A 22,854-nucleotide genomic window follows, 5' to 3' on the forward strand; every position below is an offset into this window, starting at 1 on the left:
CTCTACATAATATAGGAATTCATCTCATGCTTAGTATTTCAGTGGCAAGGGTGTCAATTTTATTGTACATGATGCTTAAAATTTTAAATGACAAAGTTTGAGAGAAAATAAATCAAAGATGACATAGTAACATGAGGCGGCCAACTGACCTGGGCATAGCCAGATGAGGCACAGACTTGATATTGTTTCTTTCTCACAGCCTCAACCCCTGGGACTAGAGCTGAACCATAAGAACATTTTTGAGATTATATTTAATCCCAAATACACCAGTGACTTGTGCTGTGACACTGAAAAAGTCACTTCTCAATGGGTAAAATAACTGTCTTAGAGGCAGAAAAAATATTCTGTAACTAAGTGGTTCAGAAGCAAATTTAAGAAACAATAAAATAATTGTATATGCAATATATGCTATTGAAGATTAATAACATCTTCAATCTATCATTATATATTATATTATTATAATAACACATGGCATAATTTTTCCCCTCCTCCAAAGCCGTTTCCTATTCATTCTCATGGAAGTTTATTATTATAAGCTTAGACAAAGCTTATAATATTATAATGTATTATATTATTATGACAACACACATGGAAAAATAGCTTGTCCTTCTTTTATTACAGGAAGCTCACAGACAACATCTCCATCTGCCTGGATTCGAGATAACCACACATTTGCTGCAAACTCTAGGATCGTCTTGCTCTTCATATGGTGCATGGTCACCTGAGATAAGAAGGAACAATGACCAAATTGTATGATTTCCAATTCCTCATAGAACTTCAAAATGCACCCCAGGACTGCTAAAATGTACTGAACACTCTGATGTTTGCTGCTGTTAGTAGTAGTAGTGGTGGCTGTTGCTTATTAGGCAATTATTATTTGCCAATTATTATAATAAATGATTTAATTATCTCTTTTAACGATTACCAATTAGATTGGTGAAATTCTTATGATTTTATAGATAAGAAAACGGAGGCTCGGAGATTTGAAATGGGCTCTGTCTGATTCAAAGCTCTCAGTTTCATCTGTATCAGTTGCCACAGAAGCACTCTATAGGAGGAACTCCATAAGAGATTTTGTGTTATTAGTTAGCAAAGCAGTCATACAGCAGAATTTTTTAAATTTCTAATACCTTTTTAGTGTATTTACAATATCCATAAGTTGTAAAATAGCCCTCAGCTGCTGCAGCCAAGTGCCAACACTCGCAACCCGCAGGCAGCTGCCTCTGCCTCTCTGCCCAATGAATCCTCAGCAGCCCCCTCACGATCTCCTGCTCCTTTGGTACCTATTTCACAAGAAGGCCCCCATCCCTTTATCTTCTTTACATCTCAGTGAAGAAATTTTGCAATTGCCTGCATTTCCTCTGGTCACAAAGGATGAAGTGCCCTCCTCCTTCCTTTTAAGGTCTAGTTCATCTTCTAAAGAAGTCTCTGCTCATCGTAATCTCCTCTGTTCCCTGGCCTTAGGAATAGGTCCCACCATGTCTCTGGTGGCTTGTCCCTAGAGCTCATTGCCATAACCCACTGACTGCCATTCTTGCTCCCCTCAAATCCTGCCTATGAGATGTTTCAAGAGAAATTATTCTAAAACAGAAATCTGATCATTTTGTACATAGTCCCAACTATTACAATAATCCTACTTACAGTATAAAATCCTAAATTCTCAACACAATGAGCAGTCCATAATCAGGCCCTATTTATCTCGATAGGTACTCCTCCTTGGCCTCCTGTATTCCAGTCATACTGGTCTGTTGACAGTTCCACAACCTGGCCGCTTTCCTTCTCACCTCAGTTTCACACACACTTGTATCTCTGTCTAGAACCACTTTCATCTGACTCACCGCCATGCTGAAACTTCCCAACCTTCATCACACAGCTCAGACACAAGATCTTCTAAGAAGGCTTTTGTGAGCCTCTCATCTGGGTTAGGCAACCCTACTTTGTGATCCAGGACAACCACCCACTCATGACTATGACTGTAGTTGACTGACTTCATGGAAGGTACCATCTTGGTACTTCCATAAGCTTTCACAGGGCAGTCTTTAGGTTGTTTGTTGAATGAATTATTAAATAAATAACTTAGCAAAATGGGTATTTGTCAAAACAGGTAATAAAACTAAATCAGTTCATCTGATCACTAACAGCTGATTGTGTCTGTGAAAAGAACACGGGATATGATCAGAAAAACTAGGACTAAAATCTAGATCTACAATTATACAACTGCTTGACCATGAGAAATTTACATAATCACCTTGAGTACCAGTTTTTTCATCCTTAAAGTAGGAATAATAACTATCTTACATGGTTGTTGTCAAGATTAGATGAAATTATATGTAACAAATGGGAAAAACTTTCTATAAATTACATAAGCAATATTATGTATATTAACATTAACCAAATTTATATCTGAATACATTAATAAACATAAAAGAAATTAATAATAATATATTCTATTAAACTTGGAAATATCCCTTTCTCTGGACTACATCAAGCTTTATTTTTATAGCAATTAAATGAAAAATTCAGGAATACTAAGAGATAGAGACCCATCATAAAGATTCAGATGCTTTTTAATCACAATCAGATACAGTGCTCAAATAAAATTATTTTCAGCCAACTGTCTGAAGTTTTGAAATTTCAATAGCTCCAATGGTACTGAAACTTAAGAGCCCAGGTTGCTTACCTAGCAACAGGAAAGACAGAAGTGGTGGGTGAATGAAAGAAAGAAGGGTTATCACATCCTATAACTGAGGCTCTGTATTATGGGCCAGCTTGTTGCTAAAGTTTTAGCAGTGAGAGAGTATGTTTAACATTTTATTCCCTTTCCTAGAGCCTATTATGATATCTTTTACATTACTTTATTTGGGATAAGTGTTACTGTAATTCTGGGGGGGAATATCCCAGGGCAAAATACCTTTGAAACCGAAATCAGTAAAAGGGAGAAATAAAATTTAAGAAACCCATTTATTTCTTACAAGCAGTCATCCGTTCTCTCTCTTGACCAGGCTGCAGCAGAAGAGACCTCCACCTAACCTCTTTGGTCCAGCTAAGCCCTCGCATGCCCTTGTAATTATCTATTGATATGTAGATGACCTAAATCTCTCCACCCCTTAGAAACACCTATTGATATGCAGATACACTAAAGCCAGATGAGATATTCTGGAAATACTGCAATTTTACCCACAGTTACTCTCTAATCTATATACAGAAATACAGTCCTCAAAGAGCAAGCAAAAAGAATTACTAAGCAAAAAGAGCTAACCAAGGGTACAGGGGAGTTTACAGCTCCCCAGAGTGCTTGCATGCAGATGACCCCAAGAAGTGGCACACAGACTCTTGGCCTCCTTGCAGTGACACTTCTTACTGTAGATGTTCACAGCACTGTACTGGCATGGTTGGGAATTTAACAAAAAGAAACTGTCTCTGCCATCAAGGAGAATTTACAGATTATCTTTGAAGCGCAGAACCAAAATCTTTAAATAGCACAAGACTAAAGTAAAGCAGCATACCAATAAATACTTATTAACACAGACTTAATGCATTTGGGATTTGGGATAATGCAAAGATGAAGATATAATAAGAATAATTTCAGATGGAAACTAATAGATGTTTCAGATAAATGAAGGTCATAAATGGGTAATCTCCTGGATTTGGACCTGAAGCCTTCCCCATGAAGTAAAAGGTCTCCAGAAGGTCATTCTACTTAAAACTCCAACAGGTCTTTCCTCTCTACTGAATTCTCTGCGGAAATTCGCAAGAAGCTTCTGGTTTCTGTGGCACCACCATCCCCATCCATAGATGTACCTACTGATGAGCGAGTCTTAATCATTTTACTTCAATGAATGCAATCCCACTCACACCACTGGAAAGACTTCCCAGTTTTCAAAAGGAAAACTTCACCCAAATGCTCAGTTCTTTATTATCAGAATGAGAATTCTATTCTAAATCCTGATTCCTATTCTACTTGGATGATCTGACCAGGACTATTTGGGAAACAGATAAAGGCCTCCTTTGCCTCTCCTCCCCTAAGCCAATCTGAATTAGCTTCTCCTACTTCTTTTCAGCACCCACCCTGAATTCTCTAGCTCATCAGTCAAGAGGTCCATAAATAAAAGGTGAAACCCCTAACTTAAAGAAAGATCTCCAAAGCTAGCCTCTAACCCCTCTCTTTCACTCATCCCATCACTCCAAAAAGTGCTCCAGCACTTCGAGCTTGCTTCATTCCTAGCTGTGTCATCCAATGCTTTCTCTGGGGTCATTTCCATCCTAATCTCTTGCAGCCTCAGGCAGCAACACTTAAGAAAAAGGATGCGCATTTCTCTGACCTGCAGGACGGGCACTGCTCTGGCTCCTCTCCATGGGTTTCCTCTTCTGCCAAGGCCCTGCCCAGAGCCCTTCAGAGATGGGCTTTAGCTCTGTAGCCCTTTCCCTAGCTTCCCTAACTTTACTGCCAACTAGGATAATGAGTGGATTAAGGAGTAGGTCCAGGTGGGCAGAGGGAGGGCCATCACTGTGGCTGGGGCACACCAGATCATGAGAGCAGTAAGCCAGCACCCTCTGCCCTGGCCAAGCTCCACATCTTTCTTTCCTACCTATTAGGATTGAGATTAAATACAATTAATAGCCAACAATAATCAATGAAACACTCTTCACATATGTTATTTAATCCTAAACTTAATCTTCTCTTTTCTTAATAAAATGATATATAACCAAAGTCAACAAACACTTTCTGAAAACTTGTGGCTAGCTGTCTGCTGGACACTGGATATAAAATAAAGAAGGTATTAGGATGAGAAAAGTTGAGAAATGTGCATTTAGAAATCCTACTCTAAAATGCCATAAACCTTTGTTCTATAAAGCAAAATATGTATAATACTTCTACTCTTATCATGTGTTCAATTTAGACAATGCTTCTTAAAAAACTAGTAAAGGTGACTGGTAACCAACATATTCCCTGGGCACTTATAGTGTTTACAGCATTATACTAGATCTGGTAATGTGGGCTGGGGGCAGGTGCATTGTTAGTCATTAACCTTTTTTTTTTTTTGGAGTTGGAAATATGAAAATATAGTAAGGTTTGAATGTGTTCAAAGAGAACACTCTAAGCATTCTTGCAAATCAGGCACAAAAATCAAAGCTTGACTGCAGGTTTCCTTGTTTCTGGCACTGTTCCTTGTGACAAGGCCCTATTTGTTATAGGACTGTATGAGGAGATGGGCCATGGCATTCAAAACTGACTGGAGTGCTGTCAGATGCATCAGTTTATCTTTGGTTCACATATGCTGGCACAACTTTTGGAATGTTTTTATAAACTGCCGGAGTACTTTGAGATTAAACATGTGACTGGAGATCTCAGCAGAAGGGGAAGCTGGTGTTTCCTGCTGTTCTTTGGATTAGAAAATCCTCAAAAACAATGACTTTTCTTACTGCAATTCAGAACTTGCTCCTTCTCTACTGTTCTTTCTAGAACTCTGAAGTGAAGAACTAAAAATGAAAAGGAATTGGAAATATTTACAAGATGCTTTAAAAATTTTTTAAAAATCAATCAATCAATCAATTTCTTACTTGCTTAGCTAATCTCAAGACTGCCTGGAGCTCATACCAAATAGGTTATCATATCATATCAAGAATCGGTAGTTTAAAAATAATAACAAACGAACAAAAACCTATGATCCATTTCAATTCAAAGGTTCGGAAAAATCAAGAAGTTTCAAGAGCCCTATTCTATTCGATTCCATTTATCCAAGTTATGAGCAACACATATGCAGAGGCAGACCAAACACTTGAGAGAGCACTGGGCCAAAAGTCAGGATGAGGAGCTTAGACTTTGAATGGGCCACTAACTCTGTGTGACCTGGCCACACCTCCAAAACTCTGGGGTTTGTTTCTTCATTTGCCCCTCACACACACCAAGGCTCAGACACACAGATTATCCCCCATTTCCCTAACACAGTAAGCCTGTAGATTTCCCTTCATTTTTCACTTACAAGTTACAAAGTGTTTCATATGTATTATAAATATTTAAGTAAAGAAAAAATGTGTTCTACCAATTCATTCATTTCATAAATATCTAACATCTCTGACATGGTAGGTGCTATTCTAGGAGTTGGCGTTACAGTATTGAACAACACCAAGTTCCTTTTCTCATGTTGCTCAATTTCCAGGGTTATACAGTAAATAAAGAAATAAAAATACCAGGTAAGTGGTGTTATAAATAAAACAAACCAGGCTGATGTGATTGTGATCAACTGGGGGCTTAATTTAGATTGTTGCAAAGGCCTCTCTGAGGCAGAAGACTAGTGTGTCCTGAGCATAATGAGCAAGGCAGAGTAGCTTGAAAGAAGGTCAAAGAAGTTGGCAGGGGCCAGATTGAAAAGGGGGAAGATCTGATTGATGTTTTTAAGAGCTCACTCTGGCTATTTTTAGGGGACTGGATATTAGGAGGAAAAGAAAAGAAGTTGGAAGGCTATTTTAGGAGACTTTTGCAGTAAAGAGAAGAGAAAATACTGCAGTGTGTACTAAAGTGATGGTAATAAGATGGAGAAAAATAGACAAGCTGAAGTATGTCTCAGCAATAGAGTCAACAGCAGATTTCTGAGGGATTGGATTTTGGAGGCTAAGGAAATAATCCAGGAAAATCTGGAGAGCTCTGGCTTGGATAACTAGGTAGATGGTAACAGCATCTACTCAGAAGAGTAAGACTGAAGGAGAAGCAAATTGGGTGGGAAAATGAAGAGCTCTGACTAAGCTTTATTTAATTTTTTCACTTGATATTCATAGCTTGTTAACTGGTCAGGGCAAGTGTGGGTGAGCTCTATTTTATAATAAGGAAAACCTGGAGAAAATGAGATTGACTTTTGAGAAATTAAACATCTTTCAAGTCTTTTGACCTCAAGTCTAAAGTTTCTTACATCAATTTGAAACACTCAAGGGCAATTCCAGAGAAGAAAAAATAGAAACTCTAAGATTCAAAAGCAATGATTTGTTTTACATGATACTATTTGCTAAAATAGATTCCTTTTTTTTTCAAAATTCAAAGTTAATTACTATATGATAATGTTCAGGTATAGCCATCTTATTTTGGGTCCAAGCTATTTGTTACCTGGAATCAATTCAGTTACTTAGATTAATATTTTCTATCAGTATTTTAAAAACTAGATAGCACAATTGGTTAATATTAATATGTACTATGTAGCTGAGATAGCAAGTCAGACCTCCAAAAGGGTACCTAAAGTATGATTAAGGAAAAAAAATTCTTTGAAATTTTGAATGATATAAAAATCTACCACTAAACTAACAGCCCTAAAATGCCAGAGCATTATGAAATGGGGCAGCTTCTCCCTACTGAAAATCTAAATGTTATGCAAAAAAGCATGTTTTCACCTATTTTTAACTTACTGGGACACTGAGAGTAATTTCAACAAACACTTGCTAGAAGCACTGGCTTCCCCCAAGCAGTAATGTCCCATAAGGGCTCTCACTGTTACCACAAGAAACAATTGGCTGTAAACAGTTCATCATTATTGATGGTGGAAACCTTCATAGCATAACCCTAATATAATGGCAGACTTTCAGATATCCTCAGTCCACAAAAGATAGCCTTTGATCATTATAGAACTAATCATTCTTTATGATAACAGTATTTCCTTTTGGCTTTCATACTGGGGCATTATTTAGCATACATCCATCTATACTAAAAAGACCCAAAGTCCTGACTTTTGCTTTAGCTCTGATACAAAGCTGTTAAATGAGAGTACTATAAAAAAGTCAGTATGGCTGAGAGAAAAATGCAGTGATATTAAGCTCCAAAGCCACAACTTATGACAGGATAAATTTAGTAAAAGAAAAAGGGTGACTTTCCAAAATTATTTTTTTTATTGAAACATATACTCAATTTCCTTTTAAAACAAATGAATAAATAAAATGCTTAAGGAATAGCAGTATCTTAATCATGTAAAATCTTCAGCATTAGTTTTAATTTCCTAAATGAACAGAGAAAATTTTAGGAATGGCCTCAATAGAAATTAACATTCATTTGCTGAGCTCCCCCTGCTGATTTAAAGCAGCAAATATTAGCTGTTTCACAAAAAAATATTAACATAAAAACTCATGCTTGGTTCCTTTGAAACCTAAAATTCCTGGATTACTTTTTAAAAAATTTCAACTAAGTAGTTAAATATATGTCCTAATATAGCTGACTGGAACTTTATAATTCTCTGAATTAACACATCAGGATTCAGCACTGAGTTTGTAGCACCTCAGTTAGATTAACCAACCATTTTGCTCAAACCTGAAAGAATGGGAGAAATCAATTTAGCTCCTGCAACAAATCTTTGGAAGAAAGATATAGTGAAAGAGCCATTTTCACTGAGATATGACAATTAAAACTAAAACTCTAAAGAGAACTAAAGCACAACTGGGTTTCTAATCAGGTTAATTACAGAATGAGCCCTTTCAAGACAACAACTACATCTTAGTCATGTTGGCATGCTCAAACTTCTAGCAGAACTCCTTCCACACAGTGGTGCTCTAGGAATACTTGATGAAATACTTTGGCTCTGAGTATTAATTGCGTATGCCTTTATGACTCTGTGCTATTAATTTAGCACCAAAGTCTAAAACAGAGAGACCTGTTTCTCTCTTCATTCCACTCAGATGCACTGAAATTGAAAAGGAAAATTACCTTGGTCCTGACGTGTCTGAAAACATAGAGTTAATTTGACTAGGAACAGTCTTTTAAGAAAAGGGAAATGCTGATTAAAAGGAATATATAGAAGATATAAAAGTTACTGAATTGTTCTACTGGGCAGTGCATTTGAACAAATAATACTCTATATTACATACGGATAAACTTCCAGTGCAATTGTGAAATACCAAGATGAGTGGAGTTTAATTACCAGATAGATGATAATCATGTACACAGATTTCTACATGCCTGAGTAGGAATGCAAGACATGGTGATGAAACATCTGTAAGTCAACATATTTATCAACTGACTCTACCTAAAAATGGTCAAGCAACTTTTGTCTGACAAATTCAAGCTATTTAAACACCATTCTAATAGAAGGAACCTACTTCAGCTCTTCAAATAGACACCTTCCCCCTCACTGGGGAACAACTCATTTTGCATATGTAAATATATACAATTATTTCATGATAATTCATGTGTAGCACTAATACTGAAAGAGGCTGTCTCCAGATACCTTTCCACTCACCATCTCTCCCTGCCCTGCTCTTACTCATACCTTCCCACCTCTCAAAGTCCTCCTTGTCCACAAAGCCTTCCCAGGTCCTTTAGAACACACATGTATCTTTCTTATTGGAAACCTACTGCTATTAGGGCCTTTATGCAGTTGGGCCTTTAACTGCCCTCTAATTATTGTGTAGGTTAGCTACTCGATCTTGTTTCTCCACCCAAATTGAAAGGAGAAACCATGGTTTATTCTAATTTTTGTATCATTTTAATGCCTAAGGTCAGACCAATGGCAAGTTCAATCCTTTTCCCCTTTGATATATACCATCACAACACAAGAATTCACCTCGTTGTTTCAAGGTTAAAGATGGTTCCTTGGGATCACACACTTATCACCTCTCCAAGAATTCTCTATAGACCTTTAGAACTCAAAAGAGTGAATTAGCACATTAGCTAGTCATTTTCTAAACCACTATGTATTAGTAACTGTGATTGGATTCATATAAACAGAAATCACATTTTCCAGTGTGCAACTGTTACACAAGTGAGTAAAGATGGCTTCTGTATACTAGCCCTTCAGTTGCTTATTTCTTCACTGTAGGCTGAGACCCATTATCTCAAAAGTCCACTGGCAGCAAACTAAAATTTATAACTTTAATAATGGCCCCCAAAATTTCTTACATAATAATAAAAAGACAACAGACAACCCAAACACACAAATCATTAGCCATTTAGAGCCTGACTCTTTGCATATCCCACAGAAACCCTCCCAGCAGCTGTTTCCTATTGATAAGCTAGGGCCCTGTAGTTGTAAGGCTCCAACCTCCTGCTGTCCTTGGTAGCTCTGTGACACAGAGATGCCCCACTTTGCTACTGAAGAGCTTCACTGGGGCACATAAGCCCCCTCTCCTCAGCTTTTCTCTCCTCTTGGAGTTCCCTTGTCCTATACCTCTTTTGAAAAGCAACCCACACCTCAGCCTCTGTATAGACTCCTGCTATGAGTGATAGATTTTACCTGAAAAATATGGTCCCACAGTGAACTTAGTTTGCAAGTGCTGTTAAATAGATTTCTTTACCACAGGGCATCTCAGAGCCTTAACTGTGCTAGCATGCATTGCAAATCTCCAAGAGAGGAATGAGAAACTCAGTGTTTCACCATGGAACTATTTCCTGGGAGCATCTTGTGAAAGCAGAAGCACAGCCATGTTCTCAAGTCAGGAGAGGCGGCCTCTATACTGAGGTAGGTGGGCATTATGGGGAAAGTAACTTCTCTGTGTGTCTCACACAAATGCTAGTTTCTAAATGTCATTCTCCACTAAAAGAAACCAGGGCTCCTTAAGAAATGGCTCACTCCAGAATTGGGGAAAAGAAAGTGTTAGATAAGTCTGAAACATCTTTTTGTGTCAGAAAGTAAAAATGTATGATTATGGATGGGGACATGTCAAAAAGAAAGAGGAACTTGAAGAATCTCCACAGGCCAAATCTAGGATGATTTTAGCCTCAAAATAAATGATAATAAAAACAGATTAAACTCATCCAGTAAAATAAGAATCCATTAAGATTGTCCTAGTATGAATAAATAAATTTTTAAGTGGGGTAGAAAGTAAAGTTTTATCTTGTAGTAGAATGCCATTTAATAAATAGAAAAGTAATGGCAGAATAAAAAAGTCACCATTTGGCAAGGATTACAGTAATAATGGATTCAGGCAAGAATCATCAAGGAATGTTAAGTTAGTGGGTGAAAATTTTATGACAACAAAGTGTCTCACCACAGAATACTATTATTTAATCATTAGCTAATAGGTACAAAATACCTATGATTTTACATTAAAGAACTGTGATAGATGCCACTCCAACCAACTGCCCAAAGAGAGCATTACCAGGAAAGAAACAAAATTATATTGTGTGCCTCTTGATATGATACATTGAAAAGAACACACCATCTCTTCTGTGGAATTTCTGCCAAAAATGAATAACTCAAATCTAATCATAAAAAACAAAAATTGAAAGGCATTTTAAAAAGTAATGGGCCTGCAAAGACCAGTGGAACAGAATAGAGAGTACAGATATTAACACGAGAATATATGGTTAATTAATATATGATAAAGGAGCCATGGATATACAATGGGGAAGTGACAGCTTCTTCAACAGCTGGTGTTGGCAAAACTGGACAGCTACATGTAAGAGAATGAAACTGGATCACTGTCTAACTCCATACACAAAAGTAAACTCGAAATGGATCAAAGACCTGAAATGTAAGTCATGAAACCATTAAACTCTTAGAAGAAAACATAGGCAAAACTCTCTTGAATATAAACATGAACAACTTCTTCATGAACGTATCTCCACAGGCAAGGGAAACAAAAGCAAATATGAACAAGCGGGACTATAGCAAACTAAAAAGCTTCTGTACAGCAAAGGACACCATCAGTAGAACAAAAAGGCATCCTACAGTATGGGAGAATACATTCATAAATGACATATCTAGTAAGGGGTTGACATCCAAAATATACAAAGAGCTCATGCACCTCAACAAACAAAAAGCAAATAATCCAATTAAAAAATGGGCAGAGGATCTGAACAGACACTTCTTCAAAGAAGAAATTCAGATGGCCACCAGGCACATGAGATGCTCCACATCGCTAATCATCAGACAAATACAAATTAAAACCACAATGAGATATCACCTCACACCAGTTAGGGTGGCCAACAGCCAAAAGACAAACAACAACAAATGTTGGTGAGGATGTGGAGAAAGGGGAACCCTCCTACACTGCTGGTGGGAATGGAAATTAGTTCAACCATTGTGGAAAGCAGTATGGAGGTTCCTCAAAAACCTAAAAATAGAAATATGATTTGACCCAGGAATTCCACTCCTAGGAATTTACCCTAAGAATGCAGTAGCCCAGTTTGAAAAAGACATATGCACCCGTATGTTTATCGCAGCACTATTTACAATAGCCAAGAAATGGAAGCAACCTAAGTGTCCATCAATAGATAAATGGATAAAGAAGATGTGGTACATATACACAATGGAATATTATTCAGCCATAAGATGAAAACAAATTCTACCATTTGCAACAACATGGATGGAGCTAGAGGATATTATGCTCAGTGAAATAAGCCAGGCAGAGAAAGACAAGTATCAAATGATTTCACTCATTTGTGGAGTATAAGAACAATGCAAAAACTGAAGGAACAAAACAGCAGAAGACTCACAGAACCCAAGAATAGACTAACAGCAAAGGAAAAGGGACTGGGGAGGATGGGTAGGAAGGGAGGAATAAGGGGGAAAGGGGTATTAGAATTAGCACACATAATGTAGGGGGTGGGGCACAGGGAAGGCAGTATAGCACAGAGAAGACAATTAGTGACTCTATAGCATCTTACTACACTGATGGACAGTGATTGTTAAGGGGTATGTGGTGGGGACTTGATAATGGGGGGAATGTAGTAACCACAATGTTGCTCATGTAATTATATATTAATGATACCAAATAATAATAATAATAATGGGCCTATATTCTCCAAATATATCTAGGTAATGAAGATATATTTCATATTCATATGAAGATATTCATAACCTAGATAATGAAGACAAAGAAAGAAAGAAAAATCCTTCCAGATTAAAGGAGATTAAGGACACAAACAGCTAAATGCAAATTCACTATTCTGGATTGAAAATTTGTTTTCAGGAAATAAACACTGGAAAATTAAGGGAAAATGGGTGTCATGTCTATAGCTGTCCCTCAAATAATTAAAAAAATACAGAGGTATACACACATATTTTAACAGGGAATGAAAAAGAAAATGTGTACCTTCTTAAGAAGTGGGGATCTGGATGCACTCAATTCTTTATTCCATTCTTATAATTTTTATAAATTTGAAATTAAGATAAAAAGGAAGAAATTTAAGCTATAGGAAAAGCCCCTTTTCCCATATTACTTTGGTGATTTAATTTGTTTTAGTTGTTCAGTTCATTTGCTGAGTTAACTAATGTTCTACCCACTTTGCTCTTCACAGAAGCATTTACCACCAACCAGAGGATGGAACATGCCTCTGTGGCTCCAAGGACGGAGCACCCCCTCCCTGAGTGCCTCTTCTCAGAGCTTTCCACTCAGTTGGAGAATCCCTACACAGTGATACCGCAATGCCCATGAACACTCTTCTCACCTCAAGTCCATAGAGAAAGCACAAGCCATGCTTCTGCCTACAGGTCAACTTAACTCAGGGAGTTCTTTCCTAAAATATTCTGACTAGTAATTCACAAGTACAGAATCTATAATTTTGCTAAACTTCACAGGTTCCATGGATTTTGCATCTTCTTTTTAAGAAGTCATTTTTTTTTTTGTCTCTCTGAAACCTCTCAATGCTTCTGAATGGAAAAACTTGAATGCATGATTTTCTCCCATTCTCTACAGCATTTTGGACAATGCAGGGCATATATTAGGTACTTAGAAAATACTTCTTGTTTAATTGACTCTAATATTTTACCTGCTCCTGCACTATAAGAATGCCAGTTTTAGTTATTTAGTTATGTGCTAAGAAATGCTGCAAGAAACATTTCAACAAATTTAACATTTCCTCATTTAGTTTCACTATGCAATCAAGGACACAATAATGAAAAGTACAGGTAAGATCAAAAAACATTTTAAATAGAAAAATGATAGATTTGCTAAATTATATCCGTTTTTTTAAACTTTTAAACCTCAAACACGCCAAAATAACATTATGTACTATGAAGGAATGAGTGACAGACACAGTAATTTAAGCCAGAAAGCAGAGATGTTCTATGATTCAAGCTAGGTCATCTAACCTATTACAATGATTACTGCTTTTTTACAGAAATCTCATGGCTTCCAAGAATTTAGTTGCCATCTATTTTTGAAAACAACCCTAAGGTTAAATGATAGTGCTTAAGATCTCAGTACCTGGAGTTCAACATACAATAAGACCATTACTAAGTTGTCTCAGACAAATCATTTAACTTTATTGAGCCTCAGTTTTCTCACCCATAAAATGGGGATGTCAGTGATACCTAAACCAAAGAGTTGCTGTTGGCAACAGAAATATGATAGCACTTGTAAGGCAGTTGACAAATGGTAAGAACACAACAAAAATTATTTTTATTTTTATTATTGCCATGATAAGGAAAAAACAGAGGGGCAGGACCCGAAGTGCATAAATAGAATGATTCAATATCATTAAAAGCAAAATATATATAACTATATATGTAATATATGGAAACATTTATATGTATATGTATAAATATATAATATATGCATATATATACACTTCATGTGTGTGTGTGTGTGTGTGTGTGTGTGTGTGTGTGTGTAGACAGTTCACAAGAGAGATTTATAGAAAAAGACCTGAAGAAAATGAATCACCCTAGTGATCATCTAATGATCAACAAATAACAGGTCAATTTTATTCTTATACTTTACTGTATTCTTCAGATCTTCTTCCATGAACACAGATTGCTTTTGTAAATTTAACTACAAAAATGTTATTGTTAAAAAACTCACAAGGATGGGCCATATTTGTTTATAATGTCATAACCATAAAATTTTGTTCACATTTACAACAATTAGGACAATGTTACCTTTCTCCTTACTTTAAGAAGCTTGCTTGTTTCTTTTCATAATAAAATAACTATGAAGCACAGTATTTAAAAATTACCCTTTGTAAGCTCCACTCAGGTTGCTCACTAGTTCCATCATGTCCTATCCTTATCTTATATATCTTTCCAGTGTTTCTTATTTCAACCTGGATGAAATGCAAAGAAGAAAAAATTAGAAGAATATTTTAAATTAAGCACGTTTAAAAAACCCTCTCTCTTCTTAATAAATGTGAGTTTTTTCTTAATTGAATAATTGAAAAGCTGTTAGGGACACTTTCAGAGTCTAGAGATTAGTTCTCTCAAGAAGCTATTGGTGGACTCCACAGACAGCATATGAGACAGAAACATCAGGAGACTAAACTAAAAATATGCAGAAGTCAGATGAAAGAATAGGATAAAGAACATACATATGCTCAGCTCTCTGACTACCACACATTTCTCACTGGAAGCCAATGTCTCCTGAGCTGAGTTCCAATGACAGAGAGATGGGCTCTTATTTTAAGAAGAAAAAAAGCAATTTTCATCAAAACTAAACACAGATTTTTCTACAAGCTTAAGGAAAAGTGAGTCTAGAACTTCCTTCTACTCTGAAAATCCTCTCTTGAATTTGTAGGCTAAGACATAGATGCTCAAACTTCAAAGAAGAAAAACAAACCTGCTCACAGAATATATGTATTTGGTTAGTTTTTGACATGGCCCAGGAGTTGTTAATCCAGGTGCAGAACTGGCTTTGAAATCACTTTGAGTTCAGTTGATATTCTGGCTGTTGTAATCTGAGTAAAATATGGTATTTTATATCTCTGGTCCTCAATTTCTTAATCTGTTGAATGGAAATATCTCTATTGCATAGATTTCTCAGTGTAACAAAATGAGAGTTTATTTAACACAATAATGTAGACATTGTGCAGGGCCACCCATATACAAAGATGAAAATCCTGGCATAGTTCCTAACTTAGAGAAATTTATAGTTCAGTGAGAGAGAATCTAAGCAGACATTTTCAGTATAATAAGATATGTCCAGGACACTGACCTAAAAGGATTTTAAAAAAGCAATATACCATATTATTTAATAGCTTAAATAATAGCCATTGTCATTATTTCTACTACAGATGCTAATCTACCTCCATAGACTAGAGATATGAATAGGGAGGCACTGCATATTATGTTTGATTTATATCATTGCCTACCTATGAATTATACCCTGAGAAGAGCTGGGACAGTCAGATGACCCTGAAGCCATCAGAATTCCTCTTTCATACCCACTTCGCACACTTAAAAAATCTCTCCTTTAAGTGCCTCCCAGCGACCCTAACAGTTTTCCCCTAGACTGCAGCATCAAGACTAGCCCTGTGGCTATTAACCACTAAGTCCAAAAGGACTGTGATGTCACTGACTGGGAGGAAGGAAAAGAGGGCTATTAATCCCCCTGTCTTGCCAATGGGTTTCAGCCATGGGCAAGTTCACTATGGATTCAATGTGACCAAAGAAAATGACAGTAAAACATTCTTGGAGTGGAAGGGTTATACCCAACTTTTATTTCCAGGTAGCAGGTCAGTCACTAAAATTCCATTCACTCAGAGCGAGTCTGTATGCAGCAAGCCGGTCTCTGCCTCCGGGCCCCTCTGTCTGCACAGTCGTCCTCTAGGCCTCTGTCCTCGGTGCTGCCACCACTCCAGCCTCTGCTCTGCCTTCCTGCAGCCTTGCAGCCCTGCCACTGTGTTGCGCCCAGAGCACTGGATGGAGCTCTTTATATAGAGTCAACAGCCATGTATTATCCACAGGTGTGCAGTGAGCTAGTCAACCAGGGCCAGGTGAAAATCCTGGCCATAGAAACTCTCATTTTACCCACACCCCCATATCCAATGGCCCCCCAATTTCTAACTGCCAGAGCTGACCTCAGTGGCAGAACTCAGAAGCTAACTCCTCCCATCAGAGGAAATAAGAAGTTTTCTCCCAATGTGGGCCTAGTTTCTCTCTCAAATATAAGCCAATCTTTAAATATCCTTTCATTGTCCCAAGAATCTATTATCACTTAAGTGTAAACTTTCTCTTTCTGCACATTCTAAGTGAAAAAAATAAAGGGCTAACTGAACAGTCAGGTTCCCAGGTGTATGTGACTTCATGCCTGTCTGCCTATGACTTCTGGAGAATGGAACTACAACATGATGAGCTCAGCTCTGTGCCAGATGGGACCAGTGCTTGGCATGCATGGTCTCTTCCAATCTATGCAGCAGTCCTGTGAAGAGTAAGGATCTTTAAGGAATCTAACTTTAAAGAATGAAGAAACTCAAAGAATTTGTCTAAAGATCACAGCTGGATACACTATGTTAAGTTCCAAAAGTAAAACTCAACCCCAAGCCTATTTGATCAGAAACACCACACTGTCCTGAAAAATGGCCAGGTGCTCACTTCAGGACTGGAAGGAAGGCAAAGAGAGAAGACTAATTCAGAAGTCGCAAATGATGCCAGTATAAAAGAACAAGGGAGTCAATGCCCACAGAAGAGAGAACAGGAATCAGCTAGCTAGTTCTGAATTAAGGTTCTCAGTCACTCAAGAGGCCCCAATCCCACTGCCCCTTTACTCTAGACAAGTGCTTCTCATACACTAGTGTATATACAAATTACCTAGGGATCTTAAAATGCAGATTCTGATTCAGTAGATCTGGTATGGGGTCTAAAATTCTGCATGTTTCACAAGCTCCCAGTAGATGTCCATTCTACTGGCCTGGGGTTCCCAAGGCCCTAGACTCTTCAAGGACTTTCATACCCATCATGATTTCTACTATTGAGGCAGTAACTTGCCGCTGGGTAAGTCCCTGTTCTCATTCATGTAACTAAGGAAACTAGAAGAAGCACATGCAGCTGCCATCAATCAGGAGAGGAGTCCTCGGTCACTAGGTGTCCATCCCAGAGCACTTCCTGTCTACCAGGGACAGTGCATGCTACACATCCCAAACCCTCTTTACCAAGAAGGAAACTGATGATTAGTGAGGATAAGCAATCTGTTTAAGGTCCAGAACTACTGAGTGGTTGAACCAGTCTCCATGACTCCAAGGCCTCTGTTCTTAACCAATTTACTACATTCCCTATATGTCAATATGATTTTTTAACATACATATATTTTCTCTTTTCATTAACAGACCACCCTTGGATTTAGGAAAAAACAGACATCATTGCCTCCATTCAATATGCAAAATTAATGCTGGTCTGGAGAAAATAAATGACGTATTCAAGGTCACACAGTGAGTATACAGAAACCTAGAACTCCAGTATCTAGCTCACCTGCTTTGTAGTTGTCTCACTGGTGGGTTTCAGCCCCAGGCAAATTAACTCTTGATTTGGTGAGACCAAAAAATGACAATGGAACATTTTTGGGTGGAATGATTTAGACCCAGCTTTCTTCTCCCACTGGCAGGTCAAGTATGAGAATCCCATCTGCTCAAGTGTGCCTGCAGCAACCCGGTCTCTGCCTCTGGGCCTCTCCGCACTTGCAGCCTTCTCAGTCTCTGTCCTAGATGCTGCCACCACTCGAGCCTCTTCTCTCCTGCAGCCATGCAGCCCAGAGCACTGGGCAGAGCTCTTTATATGGAGTCAATAATAACGTATTGCCCACACATGTGCAGTGAGCAATCCTGGCCATGGGAACTTTCATTTTCTCTAGACTCTAACCCTTCAGGATTCTTGCCTCACGATCCATGCACCCTCTATCTTCCATGATGTTCTCTGTGTGAGAAAGCTGGAATGTTGTAACCAAATTCCACAATAACAACAGAGACTACAACAATAATACAAATAACAGAAAGTATGATACAGATAACAGAAATTATAATAACCCTCAAGCCTGAGGAGATCAGTTGCCACCAACTGGTCATTTCAGCTGTATTCAAACCAATTCTACTCAGAAGAGTTCATGACTTGCACTTTCCATGCACACCAGCCCAGCGAGCAGCAGTTTTTGCTAGGGTGTGTGCCTAATCTACACAGACACTAGGGGAGATTAACCTTAAGGGTGATAAGAAACATGTTTCAGTAACACCAAAATAAGCAAATCTTGTCCATCAGGGCTGCAAGAAAGGGGACAGCAGCATGCAGAGGAGACATGACTCCACTCAGTTGTCTGCAGTCTAGAGTTACACACCAGGAGCCCTCTGGCTCTTCCACTGGCCACACCAGGGAACCAAAAGGACCACAGGTAGGCCTTACAATACCCACCTTCTCCAGCTCCTGGAGGAATTCTCCAGCCTCTCCAGCAGAAAGTCTTGCACACACACAGGTCTTGTGGCTTTGTGTCTAGCTTCTATTTCTTGGTCCTCGACTGCTGAAACCAATGCCCTGGCTTCAATTGTTGCCACAGCTCCGGTAATATTTTATTTGACTTCAAATCCAATTTTTCTATCTGCTCCTGCTCCTATTAAATCAACCCACATCTGGGTCCTCATGAACTTCACAGGGCCCTTTAAATTCTTCCTCTGAATAGTGGACCGTATTTCCTGCCATGTGCTCATTGTTTCAGCCTCTCCCAAGTCTGCTACCACATGTAACCTCACTTATGGGCTGCCCCAACTGAGAAGCAAGAATGGCCACTAGCACCCCAAAGAGGGCCTTAAGAGCCATTTGAAGCACCACTTTTCTCATCCCCACAGTAAAAGGCTCCTCACCTGGGCCATAATTCTCTGGAAATGGCATTTTTCATGCCTAATGCCTGTAACACCTGTTGGAGCTCAGCAAACATGTGCCACCTAGTGGAGAAAGATGGTAAAATGCTAGATGGTATGACCCTAATTGGGCCATACACTGGGAAGTGTGACAATAATCCAATTGAGAAGGGAGTGATTTTCTGGGGTCGGATGTGCATTTTGCAGTTGCTGCCTCAGAAAAGAGTGAGTTATCAGGGAAGCCAGTTTTCCCATTTCTAACCCGGACAGAATAATCTCATCAGCACCTACATCCCAAATATGGAGGAGCCAAGCTGATACTGACTCCAGGGGCTTCTGCAAAACTGGGAGCCGAAATTCACTAGCTCAGTCTGAGTATAGGGACAGAGCATAGAGTGCTTCATGACCTGAGGAGGGAGCTGCACCTCTCCTGAAGGAACCTGTGGTTGCTGTGTCTGTTTTCTTAAGTACAAGGCAGTAGGCTTTCAATCAAGTGGGCTTTCAGCTGAGGATATGCCAATGCTTCTACCCCAACCTGCTTCTCAAACCCCAGCTCCTCCTCCATTTCTGGAGCTGATGGCACCACTACATCCTTCACCTCCCACACAGCACCTCACAGCCTGCATGCTTGTGTTTCTTCTTCTTGTGCTACCATTACATCCTTTACCATCTCCACAGCACCTTGTAGTGACACCATCTTAGTTATCAATAAATTTTTTACCACCTCTATTGCACCTTGCAGCTTGCATTCTCATGTTGCCTATTCTCCTGCTTCCTGCAAGAGTATGCCCTTCTCCCATATTGCCTATTTTAACAGTGAGAAAAAGCAAACCCATAGTTCCCACTCCCTCACAGGCACTCTGTTCTTTAAGGAATTCTCTATTTTGCTGAGGGCCAACTCTACTGCTTCAGGCATCACCTCTATCTCTTCCCAGTCTTGGGGAGAAGCCCAGGCAAGTTCACTCTTGATTCAGTGAGAATAAAAAATAACTCTACATAAAGAGCTCTGCCCAGTACTCTGGGCTGCATGGCTGCAGGAGAGCAGAGGCTGGAGTGGTGGCAGCACCAAGGACAGAGACAGAGACAGCTGTAGGGGCGGAGGGGCCCAGAGGCAGAGACCAGCTTGATGCATGCAGACTTGCCCTGAGGGGGACAGGATTCTAGCAAGCTGACCAGGGTCAGGTGAGAATCTTAGCCATAGGAACTTTCATTTTCTCTATAGTGCTGTAACTGGAATTCTTAGCCTTGGTTGTACTTTAGAATCACTTGGGGAGGTACTACAAACCTCAATGCCCAGGCAGCTCCCCCAGACAAAATAAACCAGAATCTCTCAAGGTAGAATCAGACACCAGTAGTTTTTAAAGCTCCTAGGTGATTTCAATGTTCAATCAAGATTGGACCCTGGATATATTTTTCCAGAAAATCATTAACAATATTTACTAGCACATAAATACATAAACCACAGATATATTATGGGTAATAACAGACTTATAGGGTGGCCTAGGGTTCTAACCATAACATATACACTCCGAGTTCTAAACAATCATCTTCAAATAATCTTTTGAAATGCATGTGTTGTATGACTGTCTGCGCACTAAGCTAAAGTCCTCCTTCATGACTGCTTTCCTTCACTAAAAATTTAATGATTGCAAAAGTACGCTCAGGTCTGAAGCTGTATTAGTGATTTTCAGTTACTGCTGCCTCAAACAGCCTTGGCTTCCTGGAGACTAAAGGTGGCTTCAATCATTCTCTATTCTATATCCAGTCTTAGGACACAAAAGGAATATTCTCCAGGGAGAACAACTTCTGTTTAACAGTGCACCGAAGAATCATGTAGCATTTACCCTGTGGGGATGGGGGATGAATTAATGAAGAGAAATGTAACTGTCCTAACTAAAATTTGTCCAAAGTCCTGAGGAACTAGAAGAAACAACTGAGATATTCAAAATAATGCAGCCCAGTGTTCTCTGATGCAAAATGAAGTAGAAAGATATTCGAATGGGCATGCACAGAACTTCAAAATATGGCCTGTGGAGATGCTAAGAAAATGATCTTACACCCATACAGCTCAGCTAGACAACATCTAAAATGAATGCAAATACCCAGAAGAAGGGTTTTCATTACCAGAAGAATCTCTAAATGGCTTATGATCTTCTTATAATTTGAGTTGAGGTTGATGACTTATAGGGCTGGTTTCAAACCAATGGCCTAAAATGAATTGTCTTTAAAGAAAGCAATTCTGTTCTACAACTTTCTTTGCTTATATAAGATACCTGAGAGGAAAAAAACTATTCCCTTTGATGATTATAATAGATATTAGGGTAACTTATGGGACTTTAATAGACCAGAGATTTACTTTATAAATCACACACACACACACACACACACACACACACACACACACACACACACAGTCCTATCCTTATTATAGAAATATCTTTGAAGTATTTAAAAAAACATACTACTCCCAATATTGTTTACCTGAAACTCATCCTCCTGTCTTGGAAGGAAAAGTTGCTCTGGGCTGTCCTTGCTAAGATGCACTGGTCCAGTAACTCCTTCATCTCCATACACCCAGAGTATGACATTGGCTTGAGTCCCTGTATTTCCCGTCAGCACTAATACCTTCCATTCATCTTCTGACTGAAGAATCTCTCTGCTTTCGGAAGGTCTGCCTTCTTCTATGATAGAAAAAAGGTATTAGTGGCAGATCTGATGCAACATCAAGCTGACAAGACTACTTTGTCAGATGGAGCCCAAGGACACCAAAATACAAGGGAGGTGTGGGGCAGAGAGGCACTAGACTGCTACAACTCCAAGGAGCTGATTTGCACTTGTCTCCTCCCAGCAAGGTTCTGGCCAACCAAAAGTGAACTACCCAAGTTAACTAAATTAGAACAATAGAAATCTGAAATAACTAGTAATCTTTCACTTGTCCTCAACAATACAAATGGGTGCATGCTGGAATTTTTGGTTGTGTCCAGAGCATAAAGCTGCCTGTATGGCTTATGATTTTTAGACAGAACTACTGTAATTTAAAGTAACAAAAAAACAGTGGAATTATAGCATATTTTCAGTGAGATGTAAAAATGGCAAATTGACATAAGTGAAAATTTTATGAAAGAAAAAAAGAACCACTGGAGAGAGCAATGAAAGTATTTGGAACTAAAGACAGAATTTTCACAAATGCAGATGGTTTCAGAGGTGCTTAGAGCAGGTTCATCTGAAAGGGCAGGAATGCACAACAGCAGTATTTCACAAGCCAGCCTTCAACAGTCAGCAGTCCCCAGACAGCCACTCCTGGTTTATGAGAGATGCTTATGAAGTGAGGTCCCCAGCTATCATTGCTGTCTTCTTTGCTCTCTCTTTAGCCTGTACTTCATCTA

The 22,854-nt window shown here is 38.7% G+C and overlaps 1 protein-coding gene across 1 annotated transcript in view; it reads right to left on the reverse strand.

The window, feature by feature from the left end:
• The window catches only part of RP1 (RP1 axonemal microtubule associated), a 370,859-nt gene that overhangs the window by 97,746 nt on the left and 250,259 nt on the right, over window positions 1-22,854 (reverse strand). Inside the window, exons 18-20 of the mRNA XM_036999525.2 lie at window positions 21,950-22,149; window positions 14,873-14,959; window positions 589-721 (exon numbers count right to left, since the gene is read on the reverse strand). The gene's annotated coding sequence lies outside the window, so the exon portion shown is untranslated. The remainder of the gene's footprint in view (window positions 1-588; window positions 722-14,872; window positions 14,960-21,949; window positions 22,150-22,854) is intronic.

Source organism: Manis javanica, chromosome 2 (genome assembly GCF_040802235.1).
Source record: "Manis javanica isolate MJ-LG chromosome 2, MJ_LKY, whole genome shotgun sequence".
NCBI classification, from domain to species: Eukaryota; Metazoa; Chordata; class Mammalia; order Pholidota; family Manidae; genus Manis; species Manis javanica.